Below are 7,561 nucleotides of genomic sequence, written 5' to 3'. Positions count from 1 at the left end.
ATTTTAAGATTGTTGATATGCCACATACACACATTTATTTATTACAAAATGTAAGTCTTATTGAAACTTGATACCATGCCATTAACTACATATGATTAATATGTGTGGATCAAATATAATTAAAGATTTAATTCTCTTTTACTAGGAAACAACAAGAACAGCAACAACCCTGCTTCTAATACCGAGAATGGCTTCTAATTTACCCTGTGAATCCAAACTAGTTGTATACCCTAAACTACTAGGTAAGCAAGTTCAGTTGGTAGGAATATGTTAGATATCCAGTAGGGATGAGAGTAAGAAAGGCACTAAAAACCTAAAAATAGACATACCAGATGAGTTTACTAGCTCATTCCTGGGTATATATCCAAAGGAAAAACAACCAATTTATGAAAGTAGCATTAAGAAGAAATTTATGCATACCTATGTTAATTGTGATATTGCTCACAGTAGTGAAAATTTGGATTTAGTAAGGTATCCTACAAAAGATAAGAAAGTAAAGTGCTTCAAACACACACACACACACACACACACATACACACACATACAAACATGCATAAAGAAACATGACATCCTATAAGCAGCAGCAAAATGCATGGAATTGAACAAATGCATGGAACAAATGCATGTAAAATGCATGAATATGAAGATGTCTTGAGCATAGTGGGCTGTGATGTTTGATCATGTAAATCAGCAGCATCTGGGCAGGGTTAAGCACAGCTGTCCAGCTGCCTCATCTCAGCAACTCTGCACATTCTGATTCTCAGAGGACCTAGATCATCAACAGAAAATATTGTAGCCACAGAAGAGAATCAACAAATTGCTTTTCAGTGGCTTGATCATGCCAATGGTCCCTTTGTTTCAAAGCTGTTTTTCTTTTGATTTCTTTTAACTGAGACAAGACCTGTCCACTGGAGTGTTAGTTCCAGATATTTACAGACATTTTTGACACATATCTTTATTATCCAGAACAGAACATTTTTGAATTGCTTTTGTTCGCTGATAACCTTTATATGGCAACATATCAGCACTGCTATCCTATAAAGCAATCCATAATGGTGAAATAAAAAAGTGGACCTCATTGATGAGAAAATGCCTGGACATTGTATAATGTACAGCTCTGCCTTGTTTCCTCCTTCTTCTCTTAAGTTTTTTTGTCCTGATCAGTTCATAAAAGCAAGTCTTTTCAGAAATTGACTCCCTTCATACATGAACAATCTTTTCTACCAACCTAGCTTTGTGTATAATTTCAAATGTTTGTGCTTATCCTCAAATTATTCTTTCTGGGTTTTAGACATCTTCAACATAACTATTGTGTTCAGAAGCTAATTCTTCCTGAAAAGGAGGATAAACTCAGGTTATCCTAGAACCTATTTTGTTGTACAAACTTGCATCTGTCTTCTACACTCAGTGGTCTCCTAGTTACTAAGAAAACACTGTGCTCATCACCTCTGCTAAAGATATTGGGCGCAAGCAGAGTGAGTAGAACCCCAGAAAGGAAGATGATGTTGGCATCTTTGAACAGATTTTTGGAACCATTAGCACCCAGAAATGTCATCCATATGGGGAGGAAGCTACAAGGGGCTTGGAAGCAAGAGTGAGGAGAGCTGATTGTCCATGCAAGGGAGAAATAGCATTGTTGACTCCATTGAAGGTGCTGAGATAGAGTGACACAAGAGGCTGTCCAGATGTTTGGGATTGGCCTGTGCAGGTGTCAGGACCCAAGGAGTCACTACTGTGTGGGATACAAAGTTAGCTTGAGCTAAACTAATAAGAGAAAAGAAATGAGCTATCAAGTGCTATTCACTGATGAATTTGGATATCACATCCATTAAAGAAACTGTAAGTCCTTGAATTAATGATATTTCAAAAAGGAATAGGCGATTTGTTAACTATCAAAAAGTTCTCCATGCATTCTCACAAATTACCAAGGGAAAGAATAACTGAGCAGAGCAATCTACCAGCTATCCCCTTAGTCTAGAACTGGAAGGAAGACTGCTAGTAATGGTAATTCAAAACATGAACCTCCTAACAGACACCACAAAAAGAACACAGAAGCACTTCTGGACCTTGCTCACAGATATGCACTACTGAATATAAACCTGTAAGAAAACAAGTACAAATCTAATCTGAGAGACATTCAGCAACATGGTTAGTTTTGGTCACTGATAGTGATAAGACTGTTCTCTTTTTTTGACATAACGTTTTGTACATCTCATTGTTGTAATGAGTACACCTTTAACCCTATTTAAACTATTTATTTTTTCCATTCCCCTCTACAAATTATATCAACATCAAATACAGTGAAAACAGGGCTTATACCATGGGGGAGGTACATACAAAGCAACAAAGAAATCTTTTAAATATGTTTGAAACAATCACAAGAAAGAAAAAACCATTTGACTACTTATCTTTAAATGCAACAGTATTTTCACAATAATAAACTTATTTAGAAAAAGAAATTGTTCTCTGATGGCCTAATGAATGAGATATGGCCTTACTAATTTTCCCTGACTGACCTAGAAGCACATTCCTACCATTCTCTGTTTCCTTAGGAGTCTGAACTACAAGTATAAGCCATCATGCCCAATATGGTATTAATTCATCAATTTTTCTGTGTGCTTTGAAATCATTCACTTTCTACAATCATTTCTTAACAAGTTCATGATTATTGTATGTATTGTGACTAAGATTAAAACTTGAATTTACAAGTCTGGGTAAGAGAACTTCCATGACGTTGGACTGAGATATTTTAGACCGCATAAAGGCATAGTGACATTTTTTTTTGTAGAAAATAGCAACATATATAGTTTTTGACCAATGCCTTTGTACTGCTAGAAAATAAGAATGAATTTGTTTGTTTTTCAGCATATATAAGTTGTGCAAAAAGGGTTTCATTGTGACTTTTTCACTTACATGCAATGTACATCATAAACTTCATGCCATTGATCCCTATTCATTATCCCACTTTTACCTTCTTAAAACATTTCAACAGGATTTACTGTTCTATTTTACATATGCCATTAAAGCACTTAAATCATATTCACCTTCATTTCCTCTCCTTCCTTCTCTGTCATTTCTTCCCAGAAACCCATAGAGCCTATTTTGACTTCCTTTCATTCATTTATTTAGTGTATATTAAATACATGAAGGGCTTTCACCATGATATCTCACTTGTGCATGTCACATATTTCTTGCCTTTTCTTTTATCTTTTCTTTTGCTCTTTTTCTTTTTCTTTCCTTTTCTTTTCTTTTTGCTGGTCCTGGGCATGAACTCTGGGCCTGGCCTATGTCTCTAAATTTTTATGTTCAAGGCTATCCCTATACTACTTGAGCCACAACTCTGCTTCCAGTTATTTTTGTGATTAATTGGAGAAAGACACTCACTGAATTCCTTCCGATGATAGCTTTTAAAAACAATCCTCAGATTTCAGCTTCCTAAGTAGCTAGGTTTACCACCACACCGGGCTCTCACATCATATTCTAATCAGAATGACCCATGCGTTAGCCTTTCTTTTAGAGCCATCAAAGTTATTTTTAAGAAAGGATTCACAAGCTTTCATTGCATTTCTTTCCTTCTTAATTTTTATTTAAAATCAATTTAAATTGAAGTATAATTAGATATTTCTTTATATTTGCATAGTAGGATGTAAGATAGAAATATTCTTCCATTACTGAAAAATATCCATTAGAATTCATAGATCATTTGACAAAATTTCAAAGAGAGTTGGTAGAGATTTCTGTTTACAATGCAGTGAATAGAAGAATAGAGACACAAAAGAAAATTCCAGAGAGGAAGTTCAAACAAACTTGATCCAGAAGCTCATTTGTATACTAAGATATGATTTTTACCTATCTCTGTGCTCTGCCTTCCTGTGTGTTATTTCTGTATTAGAAAAAGAATTTCCCTTGTATTCTAGTATCCTTGGCATGTACAAGCTTCTTTCCTGACATACCACTAGGATCTTAGTTTCTCAATATGAAGTCAAGATAGGTAAGGCCAAGCCTTAAATAGCCAAGGACATGGCTTCTCAGAAAGCCCAATCTTCTTTTCTGCACATTGTCTTTGCAAAGGGTTTAGATTTATAATCCTTAAATGCAATGTCTCTACAAACAATAATAGCTATTTGGAATTAGAACCCCAATGTGTAATAGGTGTATTGTAGTAAATAGGAATAATAGATGAGTTAGAAGTGAAAACAAACCATTGTCCATTCTTCCATCTGTGAACAAGGATGTGAGTTAAATATTATAGAAGGAAAGGGTAGTCGATGTTCCAATAAAGTATCTTATGAATTCTAGGGACATAATAGATAAAATTACTTTCTCTCCTTTCACCTGTGTACAAAACACCTAAAACAAATTAGGGTTGTCTTGACTGACAGAAATTGTGAAAATGGTCACTGATACTGTACTACTTGTGTCTCCAAGTATGATTATATAGAGTATCAGAGTCTGTTCATGACATTAAATTTTCTCTTGGGGAATTTCTAATTATAGGGACATGATGGAATGAATAACTAACATCTTAGATCAAAAGATGATTTGGCTAATCAGTGATATTGCATCAGAGTTCAATTGTAATTTTTTCCCATTCCTCTCCCTCTAATGTTAAGAGATGAGGAGACAGTGTGGTCCAGGATACCAACAGTCCACTTCTCTTTTTTGTATAAATTTTAATTTTATTTTCAAGGTGATGTATATAGGGGTTACAGTTAATTACATAAGTAAGGTAGTCAGTGCAATTTGTGTCAAACATGTTACCCTCTCCCCCATTTTTCTCCCATTTTCCCTGCACAACAAACCACCCCAAGTTGTACAGAACATTTCCAACATATTGTATTTTGAGTATCACTGTTGCATTCATTCCCCCTCTCTCCTTTGTCTATTTTTTGTTCCCCTTCTCTTCCCTAATTCAGATAAACATACATACAAGACCCAGGGTACCAAAATCAAACACATTGACAACAGGGGATAAACTATATTGGGAACTAAAGACACAAAAGGAAAAAGAAATCACGTAGTACATTAAAAACAACAACAAAGAGAAACCTTTTGTGTCCATGTGTTGGAGTTCATTTCACTTGCCATTATCTTGCTATTTGGTATTTGAATACTGATGTCATTGATTTTTTTTTCACCTTTTATTTCAATGTCTTGTTTGAATTGTTAATGGCTGACCTCTATCTACATAGCATGAAAGTACCAGTGATGGATCAGGTTTCTCACACACTGAATGTTCATCCTACTTCTCCCAGTTTTGAGACTGCATTCAAACTGCAGCCAGGTCACATCAAATCCCGTTTCTCATGGCCTCTCTTGGGTCTCTGTCACTCACAAATGGAGTGAGGGTGCAGAGAAGAGCTCAGTGGTTGAATGGTTTCATCACTGACAGGAATCAGTGAACCCTGGCTGTTCTGTGTTTTACTTTCAAATAGCCAACACTTAGCACTAGCAAAACATCAAAATTTGCTTATAGATTTCTATAGAGTCCTTCATATTTACTTGAAAACATGAAAGGATCTCACTCCATGCCACACAGCAATTGTGAAGGTTTGTGATGTCACAAACCATGACACAATAGCCAGTGCATCTGGTAGTTTGATGTCACAGGGGTCATGAAGTCCCAGTGGATTCTGATATCACATTTCATATTTGAAATATTATGAGGTCGAAAAAGAATATGAGCTTAGAAAGGGATTAATATATCACAGTGGCAGCATGTCACAAAAGTTATGAGAACAGGACAGGTTTGTGTTGTCACAGTGAATAGTGGTAACATAATGGCAATGAGATGTCACAAAGAGATTGTGATATCACAATGGTTATGAGGCCACAATGCCTTTCTGATATTAACCCATGTGCCACATCTGAAATAGAATGAAATCACAGAATAGGCACTCAAAAATGTTTATGACATCACAATGATAGCATGGTGTCATAATTCTATGATGTCATTGTAGGTTGGTATTGTCAAAATGAATGATGGTATCTTAATGACTATATAATGTCACCTGTATGATGATGTCACTGTGATGTTACAATGGCAGTTCTGACCTCAATTGTCCTTAGTTTACAATGAGGATATTGGTACACAAAGTGATTGCAATGTCACAAAGACCATATGTTTTTTGAAAGGTTGTAAGAGATCATAATAGATTGGGATGTCACAATGGGAATGTCCCAAAGGCCATGAATTTTCTTGAATGTTATGAGGTCATACTGGGTTTGTGAAAACACAATGGAACAGTAATATCACAATGGCAATGTGATGTCACAATATTATGATAGAACAATATTTTGATATCACAATTATTAGATGATGCTATATTGGTGATGGGGTCACAATATGTTTGTGATGTCACAATGGGTTGGAAATGTTACAATGTCATGCTGGATCACAATTGTCATTCATTCACAATGAGTATATGAGTTCACAAAGGGACTGTGATGTCTCCAAAGGTATATGTTTTCACAAATGTGATGAAGTCCTTTTTTTTTTTTTTTTTTTTTTTTGTCGGTCGTGGGGCTTGAACTCTGGGCCTGGGCGTTGTCCCTCAGCTCTTCAGCTCAAGGCGAGCGCTCTACCACTTGAGCTACAGCGCCACTTCCGGTTTTCTGGTGGTTTATTGGAGATAGGAGTCTCATGGTCTTTCTTGCCCGGGCTGGCTTTGAACCGCGATCCTCAGATCTCAGCCTCCTGAGTAGCTAGGATTACAGACGTGAGCCACCAGCGCCTGGCTGTGATGAAGTCCTAACAGGTTTTGATGTCTCAGTGTGACACAATGGTCATGACATCTGCCAATATGATGTCAGAATTTTCATGATGTCAGTGGATTTCTGATATCACATGTCATACCGGAAATATTATGAGGTCGAATACAGATTATCAGCTCACAAAGGGCCTAAGATATCAAAATGACAGCACGTCACAAAAGTTATGAGGACAGGACAGGTTTGTGATGTCACAGAGAGTTAGTGATATCACCATGCAAAGTGATATCACAATAGTTATCATCTCACAATGAATTTCTGGTATCAACCACATGCCACATTTGAAATAGCATGAAATCACAGAACTGGCATTCATAATGTGTCTATGACATCTCAATAACAAGGTGATATCCTAATGGTATGATCCTATTGTAGTTTTATTATGTTACAATGAGTCGATTGTATCATAACAACAATGTGATGTCACACTGGTGATGATGCCACAAAGGGTTAGTGATGTTACAATGACATGTCTGATCTCAATTGTCATTAGTTCACAATGGGGGGATGGGTACAAAACGGGACTGTGATGTCACAAAGTCCAGGTATTTTTCAAATTTCCTGAGGCCCTAGTAGGTTTGTGATTTCACACTGTTTTTGAGGTCACAATGGATTTGTGATGTACTAATGAGTTTGTAATATCACAATAGCATGTCCAATTTCAATTGTTACCACTTCACAATTAGGATATGAGTTCAACGTAGGATCTAGAAGTACCAAAGAACAAAAATTTTCTAAAAGGTTATGAGATCATAATAGCTTTGGGAAAACCTATTATGAGTCTTTTGTG

The sequence above is a fragment of the Dipodomys merriami genome, unplaced genomic scaffold, assembly GCF_024711535.1.
Source record: "Dipodomys merriami isolate MVZ:Mamm:240054 unplaced genomic scaffold, mDipMer1.0.p SCAF_36, whole genome shotgun sequence".
Lineage (NCBI taxonomy): Eukaryota > Metazoa > Chordata > Mammalia > Rodentia > Heteromyidae > Dipodomys > Dipodomys merriami.
This window is presented reverse-complemented; position numbering follows the sequence as displayed.